Genomic DNA, 27,567 nt, shown 5'->3' with positions numbered 1-27,567 from the left:
GAACTTGTTGTAATCAAGTATACAGGTGGGCTTGTGGACTTCGGCCAGCTGACCCCAAACCATGTCAGGGGAAGTGCTCTCAGCATAAATTGTAGTGAGCACATACACGTCACGCCTCTCTGAGAACTTGACTGCGAGCAGTTCGTTGGAATGCAACGTAGTGCGCTGGGATTTCTGGAGCTTCTTGCAAACAAGCTCCTGCGGGAATCCTTTGCGGCGGCAACAAATTGTACCACAAGCCATGGTGCCAGCTTTGTAAAGCTCACCGAACAGCTCTACTTCTGTATAGAAATTGTCCACATAAAGGTTATAACCTGTGTGAAGAAGTGGCTGGATAAGCTCCCATAAGATCTTTCCTATGACCCCTAGCGTGGGAGGGCAAGCTACTGGGTTAAGAGTTGTGTCCTTCCGTGTCTATACTCTCAAGCTGTACACATAGCCAGTCGAGCTCTCACACAGCATGTACAGCTTGATGCCATAGCGAGCGCTCTTGCTCGGAATGTACTGCCTAAGCAGCAGCCGCTCTTTATACAAGATCAAGGACTCATCAATGGCTATATTCTCTTCAGGAGTATAAACCTCTGGAAACATGGCAGACAATGTTCCACGACAGGCCGAATTTTGAACAACCTGTCATGGTCTGGATGGTCCCGTGGCAATGCAGCAGAATTGTCATTGAAATGCAGCATGCGCTGAAATAGCAAAAAACGATCTCTGCTCATGTATGGTGCAAAGATGGGGGTTAAGCAAACCGTGCAAGTAGACCGATAGGATAGCAAGGTTGGTTTATGCACTACCCCCATTTTAAACATGAGGCCCAAAAATATCTTCAACTCCCCTAAAGAAGTGGGAGTCCACTTGCGCGCCCTAGAATGAGGACCAAGATTGCCTCCTTGCTCCCTCAGAAATAGTTTGGCACATAAATTTGTTTGCTGCACAATTTCGTCAAGGAAGTCAACATCCAAAAAGAGATGGACATTGTCAATTGGCAAAAAATGTGTCGTATCGACTTTACATCCAGTGTCACCAGTGAAAAGCGGAATTTGGGGCTGTACTAAATTGGGAGGCTGCCAAGACAGCACTCTGTCTGTGCTTGCGGCTGCACATGCCTGCACTCTGGGTTGCTCTAACCAGTTACAGGGGTCCTGCTGCACAGACTGTGCAGGGACAGCACAACTGACATCGTCTCCTTCAGAATCGCTGGAAGATGAGTCGTCAGATGGAACTGCGCCGACTGAAAAATCATCATAGATTCAGCTCCATTGTCCTCTCCCTCAGATGCTGTCTCAGTATCTGCTGTCTCAGTCTCTGATCCTACCTCAGAGCTGGACTCTAGAACCAGACTTAGGGCCTGGTCAGCATTCATCCAACGATATGCTATCTCTGCAAGTGTCTAAAACAATCTTTTTAAAACACTAACCTATGTAAAAGGCAGATAGGTTATTGGTTTTAAAGTGTAGGTGGGTGTGTGCATGAGTGAAGTGTTTAACAGTCAATAATGACGAAGTCACCTTACCTTGTTGAAGTGAAATATGTGCGCTCTCAAAAACCACTAAGAAAGAGAGAAAAAAGACACAATATTACTTTACCTTGCCACATACCCATCATCGCAGCCGTTTAGCGCTAGTGAAAGCCAGTGCGACCATCATTTTGGTGCAAAGATACCTATGGGTGATCGTGTGCTTTACAATTGCACACTATGACCTCCTTTGATTCCCTCACTACCATCCTTGCAAACGTGTCCCTCATCTCTCTATAGCCCCGCTCTCACATGCATTTCATCTGTTTCAAAATATTTCTACTGTGTGGCTTTACTAATCCACTTAGCTATCCACATAATACAGATCTGTTCTTTCCAGCATGCCCTTTATGGCATCAAAACTGCCACTAGACAAAAGTCAGATATCTCTATCTAGCAGGACACTTTTGTGTGCTCTGCAGCAGTACCACACTTTACTGCCTTTCATGTAACTTCAAAGAGACTCATTACAGTTCTTTCACAATCTCATATTTTCAGCACTGAGAAATCTCTCTGTAAATATATATTTATATATATATTAAACAATTAATTCCCAATATCAGCGTGCTCAATACCTGGTGCAGGCAGCAACGGATAGGATCCTTACCCAATATTTAAATTCAGAAACACAAAGGATGCCGCACTCCAGAGTCAGGTTTCAGAGTTGCTTTATTTTCATTACCACTACCACCAGTCGTGGTGAAAATAAAGCAACTCTGAAACCAATCTCTGGAGTGCAGCATCCGTTGTGTTTCTGAACATATATAAATATTTCTAAAAACACAGTCGTAGCACACCCTCATTAGTCACAAAGAATTCTACAAAAGCATATATCAAATGTGTATATATCATGATGAAATGTATTAAAGTCCTTTAGTCCACAGGCGAGCATATCTTATTCAGATCATATGTGAGTTTTCAAGGACCATCCACAAATCACATACATTGAAAAAAATTAATTTATTTATGTATGACAAATTCCCGGCAGTTGTTTGAATCCAACACGTGTTTCGTCTGTACATATCAGTATTCAGCCTTTTTCAAGGGAGAATGGATGTAACGTAAGCTGGGGTTCCACGATGCAACGGGTCCTCCTTGTTAGTAGTGTCCAAATATATAATGTTGATAACATGAACAGATGTGTAGTTCTAGTTGTATACCTCCTTGAATAGCTGGCACGTCCACCGATAAAACTGTGATGTAGTCCTAATAGTGCTGTTAATTGTTGTAACTGATGCACCAAAGATTTAAGAGCCACCAACTCTGGGCAGTAATGCCCCCTGTAGTGTTGTAAACAAAGTTCTTCTGGCGTTAGAGCAAAATAGACTGCTGTTGTCGATCAGGGCCAAACCTTGATAAGTCGTCCCCCTCTTGCGCCAGGGTAGTTGAAAGACACACCGGACCGGAACAACACTCACGCTTATACTTGTTACTAATTGTTTTTTCCTGGGATTGCTACTACCAATGGTTTATCTGTGAATTCATATATATATATTTTATCTTCTCATGTACTATGTATTATTTATCATTTTAGGTATAACAATGTTTACCAATACTTGATTTTAGGCATTGAATTTTTATGATCTATATTTGGTTTTACATATTGAGTTACAACTAATGAATGCGTGATGTCTTATAAACCCCGGCACATTTGCACACTCTGTACCTTAGCACTGAAGGCACTTTATTCTAATTGAACCTCGTGATTGATATAGTATCTGTCTACATACACAGTGACTTATGACCACTAGCCACAGTAAGAAAGAAGCTATAAGACCCACTATATTCTTTGATTCATTGAGAAGTCATATACTGATAGCACATATGTACATATATATATTGGAGGTAAGCCTGGGCTCAGACTACCCACTATATTTATTATTTGAAACAGTTCATTGCTGCTATCCCGGTTTTTAATTTGTTAAGGTTTAAATCAATATAAAAAGCAAAAATACATAAATTACACATTAAGTTTTTTTTTTTTGCTATTTGCACATATCACTAGGCACTTTATTACACCCTTTTAGGCTTACATAACTGCAGGAATCAGGATATTGATGCAAATGCTGATCAAAACAGCTGTAATATGGAGGGATTGAACCCGTCAGAAACCGTCATTCATGGATGAGATCAAACACATAGTTTGATAGTATCAACACGAAAGGCATATTCAACATACAGTATAATACTTTTTGTTGACAGCGGTGAATAGACAAAGATAATAATGTATTTACATATCTGTGATTTAGATTCAACTATTTTACGGTCTTTCCAAGAACTGCCATAATTTATGCTTGCGTGTTGTAATCTCTTTATACTCACCTGTTGTAAGAGCATTCCTCATGTGATTGATGTTCTGCTCGCAATCTTTCTACCATGTCTATGCGTCTGTGCCAGCATCACGTGCAGAGTGAGTTACGCCTACATAAGGGTGGTTCTTTGTTTAACACGTTGTCATGTGAACAAGGCTCAGGTGGAGCCGAAACGTTATGGCGACTAGCACGCGAGATTTATAAATAAAAAATTGCACTGAAGATCGAGGTCCGTGTCTGTATTGTTGTGGGCTGGCACCAGAAGCGGGCAGACGCGACGCAAACTACGGAAAGTAGCGGATATATATATATATATATATATATATTTTTTTTTTTTTTTATTCAATCGACCAACGTTTCGAAGTTGCACTCAATTACCAGTCTGTGTGAAAGCAAAACCGGCTCGCCTTCCCTCGGAGATTAATCCATTTAGCCTTACGCGTTTCAGAGCTCCTTTTGCTCCTTGGTCACAGGCATGCACAGAGATTGCAAAGAATCACGGAGGCACCATTTCCAGCACGTTTTTATTACGCACATAATGCGCCCCAGGTGAGTGACACTAGTGCTGCATGCTGGTATTTGTGTTCTATATATTACCTACTGGCGGTCGCCAGTAGGTAGTTATAGTTAGGACCCTGTTTCCATAGGAAATCCACAACATTCTATTTGGAATAACTTTGGCGCCGGTCGACGAATCCTCGCGAAATTTTCAAAATAGGTGGGGCGCTACGCTCCGCTCCTACCCTCAAAGTCTCGGGGGGATTCGTCAAGCAGGGGCCGAGAAAAAAGGGGGGTCCCAAAACGCGTTTTCCCCATGCATTTTTCCATAGGACCTTTAGACACAGCTACAGCCCGAACGGCTGAACAGAATTACTTGATATTTGGCAGAGAGGTAGCCATAAGGTCAAGGAAGTGCCTTTTGCAGGTCTGGTGTAAATCTGTTCAGTATTTCCTGAGAAAATAGCATTTAAAAGCATATATATATATGGGCGGAGCCTAACCACACATCTCATCCTGAGATCTGATTGGCTGTCAGCACTTCATCCAAGAAGTGTTGGCAGCCATCTTGGGACCAATATACATGATAGCACCTCATTAAAAAGCATTGCAGTTAATAGAAGGTTTTAAGACTTTAGTTACATTATAAATCATTTGTTGATGGTACCATACTCATTTTAGGAATTGTGGTATGTTCTAAGGTGATTTCACCATGTGAAAAAGCCTTCTGCTGGGATATCATGATTGAGAGAAAAATATTTTCTCATGCTTTTACCACAGAGGTTTGGAAGGTGATCTATAGGCTAAACTGAGAGCTTATTTTCTGTAAATTCACATTATCTTTCTCAGTCATGTGAGAATGAAGTCTGACATTCTCAGTAAAACATGTACATCCAACAAGGGCAGAGACTGTCAGTTGATTCCTTTGTGTTCTACTGCAGCTTCCCAGAGTGTTCCAAAGAACTACTAGAGCGCTAACAGTCCTACTTATGATAAACGTATGGCACACCTGAAGCCATCTTGCTTGGATTAAAGTGGTAACTCTTAAAACATTTAATTTAAAAAGGAACAAAATTAGGGGGTTCATTTTTCCATAAAAAGAATGATTAGTGCTGCAGAAAGAAAAATTAGGGCACATTTTGAGTGACTTTTTAAATCCTCTTCTATTTCATTAAAAAATTCTGACATGCAGACTGAAACATGCACTTTCAATACCAGCAGCAGTTTTCCCTGGTGAGCAGTAGCTTTACTACAGTGATCAAATGAGCAAAAAGAGTGCTAACATTCTGAATTTATGACAAATGTGTGACACATCTGAATGCCTTCTTGATGGAATCAAAGTAAAAAACTGAAAGTATTTCCTACTGAGGAGACTGAAGAAAATGAGGAAATTAGGAAACTTCATAACAAATAAGTCTCCCAAGATGGCCACCAGAGACAAAAGAGCCCAAATGTAGCCCAAATATCACCCAGATGTAGCCCAAGTATAGCCCAATGACAGAATGTCCCAGAATGTTCTTAAAAACAACTAGAGCGCTTACTGTCTTCATTATGACAAAAGTATGGCACACCTGAAGCCATCTTGATTGGAATAAACTGGTAACACTTAAAACATTTAATTTAAAAAGGAACACAATGAGGAGGTTCATTTTGCCATAGAAATTATGATTAATGCTGAAGAAAGAAAATGAGGGCACATTTTGAGTGACTTCTCAAATCCTCTTCTATTTCATTAAAAAATTCTGACATGCAGACTGAAACATGCACTTTTAATACCAGGAGCAGACTTCCATGGTGCAGTAGTTTTACTACAGTGATCTAATGAGCAACTAGAGTGCTACCATTCAGAATTTATGGCAAATGTGTGACATATCTGAATACCTTCATGATGGAATCAAAGTAAAAAACTGAAAGCATTTCCTACTGAGGAGACTGCAGTACATGAGGAAATTAGGAAACTTCATAACAAATAAATCTCCCAAGATGGCCACCGGAGACAAAAGAGCCCAAATGTAGCCCAAAATCACCCAGATGTAGCCCAAATATAGCCCAATGACAGAAGTGTGCAAAACACTTATTATTTTGTGTTTTTGCAGTGTTATATAGTGCAGACTTGTCAGGTATTGGAGTGCTTTACATGAGCATTGGTTACATCACACAAGAACAAATTCATTTTGGTTGTAGACATGGGGAGACTAAGTGATTTGACCAGAATCACAGAATGTCGAGCTGAAGCAGAAACTTCAACCTGGTTCCCCAATTGCAAAGTCTGCAGTTCTGGAAGTAACACCACATCCTCTCCCCTAAGTGCAACATTTAATCAAGTGGTCAACTGGATAAAAAAACATAAAGATAACAAATAATTTAAAAGTGCTTTGTCGCTATTTGAAAACTCAGAAAATATGTCCTTATTTTAGTCTTTTAGAGCACTAACCATAATTTTGATGCCAATAAGACCCTCTCATATATGTAATTTCAAAAGGAAATGCTCTAGGTATTACAGTTTTGATTACATCAAGATGATGTCAGGCGTTCCACACTTTTGTAATAAATATAGAATGTTAGCAATCTAGTTGTTCATTAGGATACTGTTGAGAGGCAGAGGCCAGGGGCACGGACTCTGAAAATTGAAGGCAGGTAGGAGGGTGCAAAGGCAACAATTTAACCACACTGAGCAGGCAGGAAGGGCCGTGGAAGCACAACAGACTATGGAGGGCAGTGGAAAGGGGGGCGGGGGCAACAAACCAACAATACAGGACTTGCAAGAGAGGCTGTTGGAGGGAAGATCTATTACGGGTCAAGGAAGCTAGGGGCGGTCCCCAGATCCCCGGGAGCCACCACAGAACTGAGCAGGAGAGTGAGTCAGGGACAAAAGGGGCACCTTAATTTGAGCCGGGGTGCCTAGGAACGCTTGCTCCAAAAATGAAGAAAACAGACATATGAGACATGGAATTGGAGGCAGAATACAATGGCAGTTTAATGAGAAGATGCAACTTCAAAGAAACCGCAGAATAGAGACATAAAGTACAAAATACAGAATCCAGATAATCATACAGCTGTCATAATATTCTCTGTATCTCAATTAATGTACTGACAGAGAGAGAGAGAAAACACATCTATAAATGCATCATGAGAAACAAGTTACACCAAGGAAAATGTTACCTAGGAACACTCACGTTTACTCTTAGAGCAAGCATTCCTGCAATTACAATACAAAATCTTTTAAATGCAAAAGTAAAGAGAACAATGGTTAAACATAACATGACATTTCATATAGGTAAAATAGAATAAGATACTTCAAGCAAAGCAAAGCAAGACATTTTAAGCAAAGGAAGACAAGAGCTCCCAGCTCTTGGGGAAAACCTGCACTGCCTGTTAACCTACATACAGACGGCGCGGTAGTCCGTCGATATCTGTGGGTGCTCCCTTTTTATATCATTTTGTGGGCTCCTTTGCACGCTACATCTACCTACGTATGCTACCCAAAAGCTTCGTCTGCAGATTTTACCAGACATTTCGTCATTTACCCACTTAATGCTGACAATGGACTGGGTGAAAAGGTCAGTCTCTCAGGCCAATCGCTTATCGTAAGTTCCATAGAGCAAGCAGAAAATAATGGGTATTGTACGGGAATTCAATATATTCATGTATAAAATCTCCTCAGTTCTCCTAACTTGACGCTCTGCGGTTGCCACTTCCTTAAAAGTGGGAAACCTGCCCAGGAAGCAAGTACCAGTCCAGGATGCAGCCTACTGTATGTCGACAGCTTCAGGGGGATGTTGAACTTTGATACCGAGCACGGAGCACTCGGGTAGGGTGGGGGCTACTAGTTTGGATCAGAAGGCCTCGCAGACCTGCTTTCAGACTGCTATACACTAAAATTGCAGAGCTATGGTCAATTTAACAAAGAGGCCTACATATTGAACAGAAGGGCCTACACAGGGGTTTTATGCTGGCTGAGTGGTAAGGATGTCTCAGGATAATTATATAGCAACACAGGACCCGCTGGTCAATTTACTACGGCCTACAAATGCAGCTGGCGGGGCAAGGACAAGGGTCTCATACTTCAGGTGTGGACAGAACGGGCCAGGGGCCCCCTGTGATACAAAATCTACCCTCCTTCAAGGCTGTGGCAATGTAATAGACCATTATGGGCAGAAGGAAGAGGCAATGGTAGTACAACCATACATGCCAACAGACCCGATTCAGCCAGGAAACGTCCAATGTTTTTAAGCTCAAATGGGCTTTATTTGATCTGTCTCCTGTCTACAATATCCTCTTTTTCAATGTAACTCAAAGGGGAAAATCAATACCCCAGTTTTTTTTCAAAATCTCCCTCTTACCAAGTTCAAAATGTTTGCAAGTTTGGTACATTGGATCATGGAAGGAAATGGGATAGGGACATGGACTTGGATAACAGAGGACAGGAGGGACATGGAGAGGTGCACCAAACTGACCCTGCAGGGCAGGCATCAGGGTTTGCAGCAGCACAATACACCACACAGGGCATGCAGGACGGGAGTGCAGCACAACAATCCATAGAAAGCAAGAGGGAGGGGACAGGACCATGCACATGGACAACAGAGAACAGAGGGGCAAGAGGCAATGGTAGCTAGCTGACCATAATGGACAGACAGGAAAGAAAGCTGCAGCATAACAGACCATAAAGGGCAGGAGGGACGGATCAGGGGCATTACAATGGAACAGACAAGCCAGGAGGGAGGGAGTAGGGCTGGGGGCAAGGGGGCAGGGCAGGAGCAGCAAGATAGCCATGGAGGTCAGGCAGGATGGGCACTAGAAGCAAGACACACCATGAAGAGCAACAGTGAGACTGTGATGGCATACACACAGACCATGGAGGGAAGGTGGGAGGGGGTCAGGGGCAGCTAACTGACCACACGGGGAAGGTGGGAGGGGCCATGGCAGCACAGAAGACCATGCATGGCAAGTGGGAGGGTTAGTGGCAGCACAATGGCTATGATGGGCAAGAAGGAGGGTGGAGGGGCATGCACAAAGGACGATGGAGGATAGAAGGGAGAGTCAGGACCTGTGCACAGACAAGAAAGTTCAGGGGAAGGGCCCTCACAACAGACCACACGGGGCAGGCAGGAGGAGCAGTTGCAGCACAACAGACCAGGGAGGGCAGAAGGGTGTGGCAGTACAATGGACCATGTAGGACAGGAGGAAGAGGATAGGGGCATGGCATGTGGACAGGCAGGGTGGAGGTGGCAGGGACAGGTTACAGTCATCTGACAATGCTAGGCAGGTGGGAGGGGAGTGGCAGCTCAACAGAACACTCAGAGTAGATAGGAGTGGCAGGTCCATGGGACATGGTGGGCAAAAAGGATGGAGCAGGGGCATGCACAAAGACATCGGAGGGCAGGGGGAAGGAGAATAGGGGCAGCAAGCTAAGCACAGAGTTTAAGCAGGAGGTCAATGATGGGGCATAGAATTGGGCAATGGAGGGCAGGAGGAGTGGACTGGTACATCATACTAAATTGAGGGCAGTGGCAGCACATCAGACCATGCATGGCAGGAAGGAGGAGGCCAGTCCATGGATTCACACAACAGAGGATAGGGAGGAAGGGGATGGGGCAGCAAGCTAACTGTTCAGAGAAGGCGGGTATTAGGAACTTTATTGTTTTTAAAACATTGTGTCTGTGCAAACTACTTAAAATATGAACAAGTATGCAGCATAATCTCACTTTTATTCAGGAAGAAGAGGACGTTTGTGACTGTGACTCCGGGCTCACTTGGCAGAAACACCCCCTGACCCTCCACCCCCTATCGCAAAATGTAATGCCCGTGAAAAGGGTAGGTGAACACAGTGTTCTATAGAACATAGTCCTGAGAGCACGATTGAAAATGAAAACTAGATATAGTGTATGGTATAAACTATGCACCAAAAAGTGTGATATAAGATGAACCGGGCGTGAAATATAATATGCAATACATTGTGCGCAATGACAGATTCATTGGAGAGCGCGAGATAGCACAGGCACTAGTGCGTGCTATGCGATATGCGCCTTGGAGTGTAATATGTACAGGGCAGTGTTGTGTAACCTAACTAGTCTCTAAAGTTGTAATATAAAATATGTGCTGGGGAGTGTAACGTTGCATATGCACTGTGACAAAGATATGGATCCCAGATTGTAATATGTATGGCATAGCACTGTGCGTTATAACATAGGCATCGAGAAAGGCACGTTAGATGGGGCAATATAACCCGTGCGAAGACAAGTGTGGCATGACATATTCACGGGGTGGTGTTACAGTGCACATGGGCTAGAGAGTGTCATAGCATATGCACTAGCTAGTGGAATACAACACAGAGGTGTGTGGCACTTGGCAGGCAATGGTGGGTGTAACACAGCATTGGGCTCTGTCAGGAGCACGCTGTGACTCTCAAGTGATGTTCGTCCCCTTTCCAGAGAGTAAAATAAAAAGTATTACACATCCGGCAGTGGATGTGTGTTTTATTAACCGTGAGGGGGGTTTCTTGCATAGTTTTGGTCGAATTTTTGTCGAATCCCCTTTGAATGGCTTGGTGTGCATGTGTATTAAATGTGCCCGTCAATAGCTACCCATGTTTGTATAAATAAACGACAAGGGTGTCTACCAGGATTAGGCACGGTAGGGCATCAGACATGTCAGAGCTTCACTAGTGGTGTAAATACATTCCACGTGGATTCATTGCATGCATAGTCGCCTTTTAATGAATATCACGCAAATCGTCATGGTGATAGGTACGTACGGTTTGTCCAGCATGTCCTAGGTGTGTCTATAAATATATATTTTTTAAAAATAATAAAAAACAGTGGCCGGCCCTGGGGATTGGGGTCAAAAAAATATAATTAGGAGACCGGCCCTGGGGGATGGGGTCATCAGGGCCAATAAATTAGAATAAGAAGGGGAACCAAACAGCCCCCCTTCTTAAAAAACTAAAATAAATAAAAGACTGGCATCGTGCCGGAGGCCATGCCCCCTCCGTGCAGCACTCTGCAAACGCGCCCCCAACAGGCATCTCCAGTATGCGCCAGGGAGCTGCGCTGCAGCCAGGTGTTCTGAGGCCAAGCCCCTTTTTACACCTCTCTGCAACACAGCTCTGTGGCGCTTACTGGAGGTACCTAGTGGTCTAGTTTGACCCTAGGGACCCTTAGGATTCAAGGGGACTTAATCTCTCAACTTAGAACAGCCACAGGGCGCGTTTACACAGTGGTGAAGGGAGGGGACGGGGCCTGAGGTGACGTGTGCAAACACGCACTATGGCACGTTTTAAATTGGGGATATAATTTCCCTTCAATACTGAGGGCCCCTGGGGGCTAACTAGCCCACCAAGTGCTTCCAGTAAGCGCCACTGAGCTGCATTGCAGAGAGGTGGTCCAGGCCGTGCCACTTTTTACACCTCTCTGCAACGCAGCTCTGTGGCACTTACTGGAGGTACCTAGTGGGCTAGTTGGACCCTAGGGACCCTCAGGATTCAAATGAACTTAATATCCCAACTAAAAATGGACACAGGGCGTGCTTACACAGTGGTGAAGGGAGGGGACGGGGCCTGAGTTAACGTGTGCAAAAACGCCCTGTGGCCTGTTTTAAGAGGTAGTTTTAATCCCCATGCCCTATTATACACTAGGGGCTTACAGAGGAGGTCATGCTAATCACAGGGGGACCCCAACGCATAATGTTCCCTAGTGTATGTAGGTGTTTTCACTGTATTCTAAGTGTCTTTTAACATAGCACTGGCTCTAGGACTGGTTAGTCAGACTCAGTTACCACCAGTATCCGTCTGAAAAAGTTGAGGGTACAGGATGATTTTGCAACAAGGCTTCTTTCTGCTCTCCTTTTTGTTCTTTCTGCACGTTATCCTTCTTCCTGCACTTATCTTCGTATTTGAGGACTTCTGTTGCTTCTTTCTGCACTTCTTTTGTTTCTTTCTGTGCATTTTTTCTTCTTTCTTCACATGTCCTATCTCTGTAGGCATAGTTAGAAATTAGCATTTAAAAAACCTTTGAAATTCACAGAAAAAACCATAGGTTTCAGGCACGTTATAGTTAGGAATTAGCATTTAAAAAACCTCAGAAATTCACTGAAAAAACCATAGGTTTCAGGGGTGTTATAGTTAGCTGGACTTTTCACTTGTACAAAACCATTGAAATTCCCCCGTTATAGTTAGTTCAGCTAACTATAACTCGCGCGCCCGCAATGCACTGCTGATGACGTCACATATTACATCACTCATGACATGGTCAGTGACATCACTCATGACATCACTGATGACATCTCAAATGACATCACTGATGACATCATCCTTGTGATAGAGTGGCAGACCTCCTCTCACCCTAATATAACCTTTGATACACACATTCAAAAATAGAGACTAAAATATTCAAAACAATGGACATACCAATACCAGTTACAACAACCTCTTCAGTAATTCTAAGATCCACATACACATCCACTCATTCACCAACAGTTCTATACAGTCACTCATACATGTACTCACTCATCATATGTACTCATACACCTATACATCCTGTTACACAATGCCACTCATCCATAGAGTTACTCACACACATAGTCACTCATGCTAATAAAGAATCAAACATACATTTACTTGCATATACAGTTATACACACACCACCATACTTACTTCTACGGAAAGTTACACATACTTAGTCTTTTAAACAATCACTTATAGAAACACATACTTATTCATACAGGAAATCTTTCAATCTCTCACTCTCACATATACTCACATATATACACCAATAGTCACATATAATAGTTTAAAACATATGTAGTTACTCATAAAGACACTATTGAGACAGTCATTCACTCACTAACACACCCATACACACACTCATCCACCCATACAGTCCTGCACACATGCTGTGTTCAACACATACAAACAGTGAGTCACTCATTCATGCACCTATGCACTACGTAATACCCCCACCGAACCATGCAGACACTCAGACTGATACTCAAAAAACCAACTAATAACCTATATAGACACCCATGTAGCTACTCACCAACCCATGCAGCCACTTATACACAAAGTGAGAGACTGATACAGATATTTACATATTTAAACATTACTCACTAAGCCATGTATTCACTATGATACACTTAATCAGTCAGTTACACAATCAATTTTTCAAAAACAAATCATCCATTTAGACACTTATATACCCATTTATTCTTCCATCGACCTTGAGATATACATATATAAAACATATTTAATTTTCAGAAAAACACACATTCACTGGATGATGTCATCAGTGACGTCATCAGTGATGTCATTTGAGATGTCATCAGTGATGTCATGAGTGATGTCACTGACCATGTCATGAGTGATGTAATATGTGACGTCATCAGCAGTGCATTGCGGGCGCGCGAGTTATAGTTAGCTGAACTAACTATAACGGGGGAATTTCAATGGTTTTGTACAAGTGAAAAGTCCAGCTAACTATAACACCCCTGAAACCTATGGTTTTTTCAGTGAATATATATATATATATATATATATATATTCCACAACACCACGTCTCCAGGAAAGAACGTGCGGCGCACTCAGGCTCAGTCAAACAAAATTAGCTTTATTTGTTGTTCTCCGTGAAGACTAACAGACGCGTTCCGGCACCCTGGCCTTCGTCAGTGTTAGTTTGCTGTGTTCGAAAATCACATTGAAATAATACATTATCCCATTGGACGACAGGGCTGACGGGCAAAGTCGACAGAGGACTTAACATGTGGTTTACAAAAATCACCGTAACCACAGCGGCCATATTGGAATTGCCACTAGGTAGCAAAATCATAATATCAATTTACTAAAAAACAAATATAGAGACACAAAATATCGTGCCGTGTCATTTAAGCAAAATGCAAGAATAATAATTAACGAGAGGAGAAAGACAATTCATATGCAATACAATCACCCAGGCGTAATTATGTCCATTCAGTAAAATACATTGGCATAAACGACTCTCTACACCAATTCATTATAGACACTGCTGTATTACTGGCCTACAGAGTGAATTATTCAGCAATTCATAAAGAAATTATTACTTTTTGTACAGATCCACTCCGTTCAAGATTGAAATAAGTGGAATAAGTAATTGCGCTATCGCCCGCGCAATCCGCTCACCCACACTGCGGAGAGCAAAGGAGAGGGGCGGTTTTGTTTTTGCCATATATATATATATATATATATATATATATATATCCCAAACATCATATTCCCTTACGGAATAAATAGCACGCACTCACAGGCTCTGTAATTTCAATCTCCAAAGTTCTTTATTCAGCGTATTCTGCTTCAGCAGTGAGGGACAAACCAGCGCGTTTCGCTATCAGCCGATAGCTTGATCACGGTTATTATTCCTCCTTCAAACCAACCAATAAAAACAATGTGATGTGAGGTCACGTGATTAGTGATGTCAATCATTTTGTTGCCTTGACCCACTGACTTATGGTCCCTGTAGTTAATAACAAAACATTGCCGTGATTACTGACTGCTGCTGGCATGTCATGTTAAAGTACAATTCGTTTTTTTGTATATATCTATGCATATACCAAGAACATGAATTCAACAATTCCCTCTGTATGCTTTTCAAACCAACAATAAAGTTGTCTCAGGAGGTCTGTTGTATCCTGTATGTATGAGTTGAGGTTGAGCACAAAGGGCATCAAGAAATGGTCAATATAACTGGCTATTGGTTCCAAAGTGAGGAACTATATGTTCACCTGTAAGAATTTTATTTTATTTTATTTTAGTTTATTTTTGTTGGTTCTCTTTGCGATGCTGGCTGGTTTGAGGAAGGGTATACAGTAGTATTATCCACAATGTCAATATTGATGGTAATGATGCCCACTTGACGGGCTACGTAAAACCTTTTGTCCCTTTCACCTATCCGTGCAGCAATAACTAAAACGGTCGTGGTCATAATTGTTACGAGTATTATTTGCCCACTGGAGGGCATATCATTGTTAATTTGTTACAGGCATATACCAAAAAAGAATTTTTCAAACTGATGAAAGCAGTGCATGACGTTGAATTCCGTTCGTTCTTTGCAAAGCAATGTTTAACCTGGCAGGGGTGTAAATGTTCAGTCACATAAGAGATGAAGACTCACTGTGTTTACCAATTTTATTGTTGGTTTGAAAAGCATAAAGAGGGAATTGTTGAATTCATGTTCTTGGTATATGCATAGATATATACAAAAAAACGAATTGTACTTTAACATGACATGCCAGCAGCAGTCAGTAATCACGGCAATGTTTTGTTATTAACTACAGGGACCATAAGTCAGTGGGTCAAGGCAACAAAATGATTGACATCACTAATCACGTGACCTCACATCACATTGTTTTTATTGGTTGGTTTGAAGGAGGAATAATAACCGTGATCAAGCTATCGGCTGATAGCGAAAAGCGTTGGTTTGTCCCTCACTGCTGAAGCAGAATACGCTGAATAAAGAAATTTGGAGATTCAAATTACAGAGCCTGTGAGTGCGTGCCATTTATTCCGTAAGGGAATATGATGTTTGGAATTATGACAGCGTGGCTCTGCTGAGGCGCCGCACCGGATAATAAAAGCGCCAGGGGTCCACAACACGGAGCCAGTTTGTGGGTATATATATATATATATATATATATATATATATATATAGATATATATATATATATATTCAAACTATATATTCAAAACCACAGTTTGCCCAAAAGAGAGGCGCACTCCCCCTCGGCGTTGTCAGGTCAAGGAAGGTTGCAGGTGACACCGGCGTCTGCAGCAACCAACGCATTTCAGGCTAACGCCCTTCTTCAAAGGTTTATGCTGCTCCCCACAGAATACCAACAATCAGAAAAATCCAGTGAATGCCGTTTATTTGAATCTGAGATAGGATTCAGGTGAGTAAATGTCACAATGAATTCTGGGAGTGGAAGTTCTTTATACAATAACACCCCAGTGGGCTGCTGGCAACTTAGAGGCAAATGTCCAAATTAAATTAATATCATCGGTATGCCCACACTTCTTTCCTCCATACTGCCTTTCGCCTGTTTGGCCCACAGCGCTATCACAGAAACAGCAGCGGGACCGCTCATAAGCGGCGGTGCGGCTCCCGGCCGGACCGGCCGTAAATATTCAAAACCACAGTTTGCCCAAAAGCGAGGCGCACTCCCCCTCGGCGTTGTCAGGTCAAGGAAGGTTGCAGGTGACACCGGCGTCTGCAGCAACCGACGCGTTTCAGGCTAACGCCCTTCTTCAAAGGTTTATGCTGCTCCCCACAGAATACCAACAATCAGAAAATCCAGTGAACGCCCTTTATTTGAATCTGAGATCGGATTCAGGTGAGAAAATGTCACAATGAATTCTGGGACTGGAAGTTCTGTATACAATAACACCCCAGTGGGCTGCTGGCAACTTAGAGGCAAATGTCCAAATTAATATCATTGGTAAGCCCACACTTCCTTCCTCCATACTGCCTTTCGCCTGTTTGGCCCACAGCGCTATCACAGAAACAGCAGCGGGACTGCTCATAAGCAGCGGTGCGGCTCCCGGCCGGACCGGCCGTAAATATTCAAAACCACAGTTTGCCCAAAAGCGAGGCGCACTCCCCCTCGGCGTTGTCAGGTCAAGGAAGGTTGCAGGTGACACCGGCATCTGCAGCAACCGACACGTTTCAGGCTAACACCCTTCTTCAAAGGTTTATGCTGCTCCCCACAGAATACCAACAATCAGAAAATCCAGTGAACGCCCTTTATTTGAATCTGAGATAGGATTCAGGTGAGTAAATGTCACAATGAATTCTGGGACTGGAAGTTCTTTATACAATAACACCCCAGTGGGCTGCTGGCAACTTAGAGGCAAATGTCCAAATTAATATCATCGGTATGCCCACACTTCCTTCCTCCATACTGCCTTTTGCCTGTTTGGCCCACAGCGCTATCACAGAAACAGCAGCGGGACCGCTCATAAGCGGCGGTGCGGCTCCCGGCCGGACCGGCCGTAAATATTCAAAACCACAGTTTGCCCAAAAGCGAGGCGCACTCCCCCTCGGCGTTGTCAGGTCAAGGAAGGTTGCAGGTGACACCGGCATCTGCAGCAACCGACGCGTTTCAGGCTAACGCCCTTCTTCAAAGGTTTATGCTGCTCCCCACAGAATACCAACAATCAGAAAATCCAGTGAACGCCCTTTATTTGAATCTGAGATAGGATTCAGGTGAGAAAATGTCACAATGAATTCTGGGACTGGAAGTTCTTTATACAATAACACCCCAGTGGGCTGCTGGCAACTTAGAGGCAAATGTCCAAATTAATATCATCGGTATGCCCACACTTCCTTCCTCCATACTGCCTTTCGCCTGTTTGGCCCACAGCGCTATCACAGAAACAGCAGCGGGACCGCTCATAAGCGGCGGTGCGGCTCCCGGCCGGACCGGCCGTAAATATTCAAAACCACAGTTTGCCCAAAAGCGAGGCGCACTCCCCCTCGGCGTTGTCAGGTCAAGGAAGGTTGCAGGTGACACCGGCGTCTGCAGCAACCGACCCGTTTCAGGCTAACGCCCTTATTCAAAGGTTTATGCTGCTCCCCACAGAATACCAACAATCAGAAAATCCAGTGAATGCCCTTTATTTGAATCTGAGATAGGATTCAGATTCAGGTGAGTAAATGTCACAATGAATTCTGGAACTGGGAGTTCTTTATACAATAACACCCCAGTGGGCTGCTGGCAACTTAGAGGCAAATGTCCAAATCAATATCATCGGTATGCCCACACTTCCTTCCTCCATACTGCCTTTCGCCTGTTTGGCTCACAGCGCTATCATACAAACAGCAGCGGGACCGCTCATAAGCGGCGGTGTGGCTCCCGGCAGGACCGGCCGTAAATATTCAAAACCACAGATTGCCCAAAAGCGAGGCGCACTCCCCCTCGGCGTTGTCAGGTCAAGGAAGCTTGCAGGTGACACCGGCATCTGTAGCAACCAACGCGTTTCAGGCTAACGCCCTTCTTCAAGGGTTTATGCTGCTCCCCACAGAATACCAACAATCAGAAAATCCAGTGAACGCCCTTTATTTGAATCTGAGGTAGGATTCAGGTGAGTAAATGTCACAATGAATTCTGGGACTGGAAGTTCTTTATACAATAACACCCCAGTGAGCTGCTGGCTACTTAGAGGCAAATGTCCAAATGAATATCATCGGTATGCCCACACTTCCTTTCACCATACTGCCTTTCACCTGTTTGGCCCACAGCGCTATCACAGAAACAGCAGTGGGACCGCTCATAAGCGGCGGTGAGGCTCCCGGCTGGACCGGCCGTAATTATTCAAAACCACAGTTTGCGCAAAAGCGAGTCGCACTCCCCCTCGGCGTTGTCAGGTCAAGGAAGGTTGTAGGTGACACCGGCGTCTGCAGCAACCGACGCGTTTCAGGCTAACACCCTTCTTCAAAGGTTTATGCTGCTCCCCACAGAATACCAACAATCAGAACATCCAGTGAACGCTCTTTATTTGAATCTGAGATCAGATTCAGGTGAGTAAATGTCACAATGAATTCTGGGACTGGAATTTCTTTATACAATAACACCCCAGTGGGCTGCTGGCAACTTAGAGGCAAATGTCCAAATTAATATCATCAGTATGCCCACACTTCCTTCCTCCATACTGCCTTTCGCCTGTTTGGTCCACAGCGCTATCACAGAAACAGCAGCGGGACCGCTCATAAGCGGCGGTGCGGCTCCCAGCCGGACCGGCCGTAAATATTCAAAACCACAGTTTGCCCAAACGCGAGGCGCACTCCCCCTCGGCGTTGTCAGGTCAAGGAAGGTTGCAGGTGACACCGGCGTCTGCAGCAACCAACGGGTTTCAGGCTAACGCCCTTCTTCAAAGGTTTATGCTGCTCCCCACAGAATACCAACAATCAGAAAATCCAGTGAACGCCCTTTATTTGAATCTGAGATAGGATTCAGGTGAGTAAATGTCACAATGAATTCTGGGACTGGAAGTTCTTTATACAATAACACCCCAGTGGGCTGCTGGCAACTTAGAGGCAAATGTCCAAATTAATATCATCGGTATGCCCACACTTCCTTCCTCCATACTGCCTTTCGCCTGTTTGGCCCACAGCGCTATCACAGAAACAGCAGCGGGACCGCTCATAAGCGGCGGTGCGGCTCCCGGCCGGACCGGCCGTAAATATTCAAAACCACAGTTTGCCCAAAAGCGAGGCGCATTCCCCCTTCGCGTTGTCAGGTCAAGGAAGGTTGCAGGTGACACCGACGTCTGCAGCAACCGACGCATTTCAGGCTAACGCCCTTCTTCAAAGGTTTATGCTGCTCCCCACAGAATACCAACAATCAGAAAATCCAGTGAATGCCCTTTATTTGAATCTGAGATAGGATTCAGATTCAGGTGAGTAAATGTCACAATGAATTCTGGGACTGGGAGTTCTTTATACAATAACACCCCAGTGGGCTGCTGGCAACTTAGAGGCAAATGTCCAAATCAATATCATCGGTATGCCCACACTTCCTTCCTCCATACTGCCTTTCGCCTGTTTGGCTCATAGCGCTATCACAGAAACAGCAGCGGGACCGCTCATAAGCGGCGGTGCGGCTCTCGGCCGGACTGGCCGTAAATATTCAAAACCACAGTTTGCCCAAAAGCGAGGCGCACTCTCCCTCTGCGTTGTCAGGTCAAGGAAGGTTGCAGGTGACACCGGCGTCTGCAGCAACCGACGCTTTTCAGGCTAACGCCCTTCTTCAAAGGTTTATGCTGCTCCCCACAGAATACCAACAATCCAAAAATCCAGTGAACGCCCTTTATTTGAATCTGAGATAGGATTCAGGTGAGTAAATGTCACAATGAATTCTGGGACTGGAAGTTCTTTATACAATAACACCCAGTGGGCTTCTGGCAACTTAGAGGCAAATGTCCAAATTAATATCATCGGTATGCCCACACTTCCTTCCTCCATACTGCCTTTCGCCTGTTTGGCCCACAGCGCTATCACAGGACGTTTTCCATACGCTTGTGAATTCGTTAGCCTGGTACGGATCGTACTTGTGCGGTCGGAATTCAGTTTTACGATTTGTACGTAAAACTGTCTGGGGACGTCTCGGGGAATTTTTCCCGATACGATTCGTATGTATTTATTCACGTACAATTCATACTTCACCGGTGGGACGGTCCTTGTACAATTCGTACGTAAAAAATACGGATACGAGTCGTACGGGAATTTTTTTTACAGGATTGGAATCGGCACCTAAATGTTTCTTGTATTTGTTGTCGGCGAACTCACTATAAAAATCAGACTAGGAGTGTCAATCTGTATTTAAAAAGTGAAACAGAAAATAATGATAAGTGGAAGGAATTTGCAGCGTATTTGTTGGTAGAGGATTGTTTTGATTTGGGATCTGAACAGCGTATTTGCAAATATTGTTATAACAAATTAGATGAGAATAAAATGCCTGCTAGAGCTATTCATAATAATCTAGAGTTGGTTGCTATTCCTCCAGAGCTGATAGATTTAAATACCTATGAGTCTATTCTCATTCAATGTGTGCACCCGCTTCAGGCTATTGTTCGTATAGAGCCTAAAACAGGTAAATTGCCTCCATCAGAGTCTCCAAGGGACTTGTATTTCTGTTCTCAAGTTTTGTTAGAATTAGAAGGTAATCATTGCTTATGTTTTCACCCAGGAACTGTCCTTGCAATACTGTAAACATTCAGTTAATATTCAAGTAGTAACAGAGTGAGGCCGGCCTTAGCACATGCATTCAAATGCTTATCCACTATGCATGCAGTCCTCTAACTATCTACACAGTTCTCTTTCACACCTTTAATTCCACAGTCAGTATGCATATACTTCAAGCAAACACCCTGTCACTCCCCATGTACTCCTCTAGCGACCCATTCAGCAGCATATACTGAAGCAGTCACTTTGCCAAAACCCAAACACTTATAAATTCACTCATGCACTCTCTTTGCAGTACTCTTATCATTCAGTCCGTATCCAAGTATTCATGCAAAGAGCCAGGCCTTACAACATGGACTTCTTCAAACCCCTATCCAGTATGCATACAGGCCTCTAGTCACCTACACACTTGTCTTTCACTTCTTTAATTAACTAGTCAGTATCTATATACTTCAATAAACATCTTGTCACTCATCTTGCACTCATCCAGTGACTGATCCAGTACCATGTACTAATCTTTTTATTGCGCCAAAACTGAAAAACGTACAAGTTTTTCCCAGGCACTATCCTAGCAGTAGTCTAATGATTCAGTCAGTTTGCAGGTACTCATGTAGTGAACCATGCATTACCACATAGAGGGCTACAAATGTCTATGCAGTGTGCATGCAGTCTTCTAACACACTATACACTTGTCTTTAACAGCTTCAATTCCATGTACTTTCAGCAAACATCCTGTCAATCCCCTTGCAGTGTTCCAGTGAGTTATTCAGCAACATGTAGTAATGCATTCACTGCGCCAAAACTGAAACACTTGTAAATTCATCCAGGTACGCTTCTTGCAATAGTCTAATCATTCAGTCAGTACCTAAGTACTAATGGAGTGAGGCAGGCCTTAGCTCATGGATTGATTCAAACGTGTTTCCAGTATGCATGGAGGCCTGTAACTACCAACATAATTGCCTTTCAGAGTTTCAATCTCTCTGTCAGTATCTATAAACTCGAATAAATACTCTGTCACTTTAATTGCACACCTCCACTGACTTATTTGGCAGTAAGTACTAACCTATTCACTGCACTGGAATCCAGAATCTTAAAAAGATTCACCGAGTCACTCTTTTTTGTTGTACTCTAATGATTCAGTCAGTAGTCAGGAAGTTTTGCAGTGATCCAAGTGTTACTCTATGGACTGTTTCAAACGTCTATCCATTATGGATGTAGGTCTCTAGCCACCTCCATACTTGTCTTTCACACCTTCAATATCCCAGACAGTATTTATACAGTTCCCGCAAATACTCTGTCACTCTCCTTATACTTCTCCAGTGACCCATTCAGCACCTTGTACTAATCCATTCACTGCACCGAAAGGCAACCACTTATACATTCACCCAGGCAGTGTCCTTGCAGTGCTTTAATCATTCAGTCAGTACCCGAGTACTCATGCAGTGAGCCAGGTCTTAGCACATGAATTGCTTCAAATGCTTATCCAGTATGCATGCAGTCCTCTAACCACCTACACAGTTGTCTTTCACACCTTCAATTCCCTACTCAGTATACATACACTGCAACAAACACCCTATCCCTCCCCTTGTACTCCTCCAGTGACCTATTCAGCATCATGTACTAATCCATTCACCGCGCCAAAAGTCAACGATTTATAAATTCACCCAGGCTCTCTCCTTGCAGTACTCTAATCATTCAGTCAGTACCCAAGTACTCATGGAGTGAGCCAGGCCTTAGCACATGAATTGCTTCAAATGCCTATCCACTATGCATACAGTCCTCTAACCACCTACACACTTGTCTTTCACAACTTTCATTCCCTAGTCAGTATTCATACACTTCAAGCAAACACCCTGTCACTCCCCTTGCAGTCCTCTAGTGATCCATTCAACACCACGGATTAATCCATTCACTGTGCCAAAACCCGAACATTTATAAATGTACCCAGGCACTCTCCTTGCAGTACTCTAATCATTTAATCAGTATCCAAGTAGTATTGGAGTGAGACAGGCCTTAACATATGGATGGATTGAAACATGTGTCCGCTATCTATGTAGGTCTCATCGCCTACACACTTGTCTTTCACACCATCAGTATCCATGTCAGTATTCATACACTTCTAGGAAACACCCTGTCACTCACCCAGTGTATCTCCTTATAGTATTGTAATCATTCAGTCAGTTAGCATGTACTCTTTTAGTGAGGGAGGCTTTCGGGCATGAACTGCTTCAAAGTAGTATGCACTATGCATGTAGTGTTTTAACCATCATCACACTTGTGCTTCAGGGCTATAGTTTCTTAGTCAGTTTTTATATAAAATGTGTTTCTACAGAAATAGAATGGTATAAATTTGAAGGTTATTAATATACTTTTATTTGTGATTCTTTTTTACAGATACTGTTTTTCAACGTTAAAATAGAACAATCATGCCAGAAAAAAAAAGAAAAAGAAAAGAACAGAGACAGGAGAATTAATTGAAGAAACAGGAACCACAAGTATTGAATGTACAAGATAATGTGGCTAAAAAGAAAAAATCTTCTGGTAAGATCACAAAGCAATTTATTAAAAATGTTTGTAGGAGCAAGCAGAATGTACAGAATGCAGAAACCACTGAGAATGTTACAACAAGAAAAAAAATTCAAAATAAGAGGAAAAGCAAAACAACAAATGTTCAGTCAAAGGAGACAAAGTATACTAAAAGAAGGCAAAATCAATATAAGGAATTACGAAAAAAAATATTTTACAAGAGAGTAGCTCATAATTTGCTGAAAGATGTGAAGAAATATAAAAAGAGAGCTCTATTTTATAAAAAGAAGAAGCATATTGAAAACATTGTTGAAAAGGCTTTTGAAGTAAAAAGGAAACTATTAATTTTAGTATTAAACAGAATTAGATCACTAGATAAACCAATCAATTTAATGAAGGTCAAAAGTAGGAGGAAAAGAGTAATTAATAAAAAAAAAATGGTGATGTTTTTTTGGGAGAATATAAACACAGTTCCAGTTCAGAGCCTTTCTTTAATGAAGAGAGTTATTTACAGAGCAAAAAATTACTGTTTGCAGTTGACACCAGTGGTAGAGGTTATGAAGTTAGAGATGGTTGTCCAATTGAGAAAGAGAAAATGGTTGAAAGAAATGCAGAAGAAGTGATAGCTGAGGAAGTTCTAGGGAGACGTCCTATGAGTAACTACATATGTTTTAAACTAGTATATGTGACTATTGGTGTATATAAGTGAGTATTTGTGAGAGTGAGAGATTGAAAGAGTTCCTGTATGAATAAGTATGTGTTTCTATAAGTGATTGTTTATGTTATGTTATGTTATCCGGATTTGTAGAGCGCACAGCTGCCCCAGCAAAGGGGCGTCCCGGCGCTATTAAGGACAAAGTACCGGACACAAGTAGGACCAAAGACAAGAGCACAGCATCACTAAGAATCCTGAAGAGAGAGGAAGGTTTTAACAGCCTTCCTAAAGGCAAAGAGTTCGTTAATTGCGCGGACATGGACAGGAAGAGAGTTCCATAGCCTGGCAGCAAGTACTCTAAAAGAGCGGCCGCCGGTCCTAGCTCTCTTAAAGCGCGGAACTGTGACCAAGTGAAGACCCGAAGATCTTAGAGAGCGCGAGGGAACATAAGGCAGAATAAAGTGCTCCAAATCTGGGGAGAAGAATGCTTCAGAATTTTAAACACAAGGCACAGAGTTTTAAACTTAATCCTCTGATCAACAGGGAGCCAATGAAGTTTGACAATGGTATTTTTGGCCGAGCAAAATCTCGGTAAGCCAACCAGAGCCCTGGCGGCAGCGTTTTGAACGTGTAGAAGTCTAGAAAATTCGGCCAGGTTAGCCACCACCAAAAGAGAGTTCGCATAGTCCAACCTAGACAAAATCGTGGCTTGAACAATGAGCTGTCTGGTTGGAGCAGCAAAGAATTTAAAAATAGGTCTGAGCCTACGTAGAATCCCAAAACACGTGGCAGCAGTTTTCTTAATGTGACAGGCAAAACTGAGTTTGGAATCCAACCAAGTCCCAAGGTTCTTAACCTCGGTGACAGGAACAGGAGTTGAACCAAGCTCGGGTGGCCACCAATGATGACCCCAGAGATGACTTTGCTTGCCTACAATGAGCATTTCGTTTTTTTTAGCGTTCAATTGCAGGCAATTATCTGTCATCCAGCGGGCCACTGAGCTCAGTCCCTCGCGGAACTTAGCAACCTCAAGGTCAGAAGCCCCACTTAATGCAACCGCCAGCTGCGTGTCGTCAGCATAGGACACCATAGTCAGGTTCCAACGCTTGGCGACAGCAGCCAGCGGCTGCACATAAAGATTGAAAAGTGTGGGGCTCAGGGCAGACCCTTGCGGCACACCCTGAGTGATAGGATAGGGTTTAGATTGAAAAGGAAAAGTGACAACCCTAAACGTACGACCGGATAAAAACGATCGAAACCACTCAAGAGCCACATTATTGAGCACGGGACCCACATCTGGGCATAGCCTTCCCACATAGGGTGAACAGCAAAACACACAAGATGATGGACGGAATGTTGCACAATGGCAAAACACTCACCCCCAGTCACAGATCTGGGTTTAATCCATCGTTATTTTGCTCACCACACCACCCCAGTTCAGACATGGCCATATGCAAATCAGTCTTGACCCTGTGCCTCATGGGAACAGTCCAGCCCGAACTGCCAAGCCATGTCTTCCCTGGATCGGAATCAAGCATCCTAGGACCGGTTTCTGGCTATCAGCCGTCATCAGCATATGGCCATGTCTGAACTGGGGTGGCAGAGTGGGCTAAAGAACGGTGATGGATCAAACCCAGATCTGTTGACTGGGTGTGAGTGTTTGATTGGTTCTGATACTCCGTCCATCACCACCCCCTTTTGTACCGCTTTGTTCGCCATAAGTTGGCAGGGTATGCTCAGACGTGAGTCCCTTGCTCACTTTGCCACTGGATTCAAGCAAGCCTGGCTGAAGACGGCTGAAATGCCAGAAACCAGTCCTAGGAAGCTTGTTTCCGGTCCAGGGAAGGCATGGCTTGGCAGTTCGGGCTGGACTGTTCCCATGAGGCACAGGGTCAGACTGATTTGCATATGGCCATGTCTGAACTGGGGTGGCAGAGTGGGCTAAAGAACGGTGATGGATCAAACCCAGATCTGTTGACTGGGTGTGAGTGTTTGATTGGTTCTGATGCTCCGTCCATCACCACCCCCTTTTGTACCGCTTTGTTCGCCATAAGTTGGCAGGGTATGCTCAGACGTGAGTCCCTTGCTCACTTTGCCACTGGATTCAAGCAAGCCTGGCTGAAGACGGCTGAAATGCCAGAAACCGGTCCTAGGAAGCTTGTTTCCGGTCCAGGGAAGGCATGGCTTGGCAGTTCGGGCTGGACTGTTCCTATGAGGCACAGGGTCAGACTGATTTGCATATGGCCATGTCTGAACTGGTGTGGCAGAGTGGGCTAAAGAACGGTGATGGATCAAACCCAGATCTGTTGACTGGGTGTGAGTGTTTGATTGGTTCTGATGCTCCGTCCATCACCACCCCCTTTTGTACCGCTTTAATGGGTCCAAGGCAGGTTTTTTTAAAATAGTCATCACCTGAGCTTTTTTCCAGCTAGCAGGAACAGAGCCAGACGTCAAAGATAGATTAACAAGATCAAGCAGGGGAGGAAGACACAGTGACGCTGAATCTCTAAATTGGGCAGGTCGAAGAGGATCCCTAGGAGAGCCAGATTTGACTTTTGCCACAATATTATTAAACTCCTCCATCGAAAGCTCTGGAAAAGAGCCCAAAGACATAGTGGTCATTGGGCAGGGTTCCAACTTCTCCACAGAGACAGATGGAACAGAAAAGGAGCGATAAATGGCCTCCACCTTTTCCACAAAAAAGGCAGCCAGGTCCTCACAGTGCAAAGCAGAACAGATCTCAGCGACTGGAGCTCTACTAGCTGTAAGATCCTTAAGCACCTTAAATACTAATTTAGTAGGATTGTTGCTGGAGTTAAGTTCGCGAGAATAGTAAGCAGCCCGGGCTTTATTAACCGCTCTGTGATATTTCTTAATCCTAGCACGGTAGATCGCTTTCCTGCAGGCCAAATAAGACTTACCCCAATTTCTTTCAGCTTGTTTGCATGCTTTCCTAAGGAGGCGAAGCGAATCATCATACCAAGGACTAGGTTCGGCACAAAGGCGTTTACTCTCCGCAATAGGGATCAAGCAGTCCAAGGCTCCAGTCAGCCAATTGCAAAACAGGTCATATCGGGACTCAACATCCAAAAAAGGACCCAAAGGATGTTGAACAAGAAGCCGATGAAAGTCATCTAGTTTCAACTTTCTCCATGGACGCCTGAGAGACACAGACAAAATTACTCTGTGAGGAACGTCCTTAATCACAAGGTGTAGCTCTATAAGATGGTGATCAGTCCAGGCCATAGGCCTGGGAGGCAGCACTTTAGCCGCAGATAAATTGGTGAAAACAGGGTCCAAAATGTGACCGCCAACATGAGTACAATGGTTAATCAGCTGAAATAGCTGGAGAGCTTC

The 27,567-nt window shown here is 43.6% G+C and overlaps 1 long non-coding RNA gene across 1 annotated transcript in view; it reads right to left on the bottom strand.

Moving 5' to 3' along the window:
* Positions 1 to 1,515: 1,515 nt before the first annotated feature.
* Positions 1,516 to 27,567, bottom strand: part of LOC146806018 (uncharacterized) — a 325,041-nt gene continuing 298,989 nt past the window's right edge. The window contains exon 3 of the long non-coding RNA XR_014967543.1: positions 1,516 to 1,552. This is a non-coding gene — a long non-coding RNA (uncharacterized LOC146806018). The remainder of the gene's footprint in view (positions 1,553 to 27,567) is intronic.

Source organism: Triturus cristatus, chromosome 8, assembly GCF_964204655.1.
Source record: "Triturus cristatus chromosome 8, aTriCri1.1, whole genome shotgun sequence".
Taxonomy (NCBI): Eukaryota; Metazoa; Chordata; class Amphibia; order Caudata; family Salamandridae; genus Triturus; species Triturus cristatus.
This window is presented reverse-complemented; position numbering and strand designations above follow the sequence as displayed.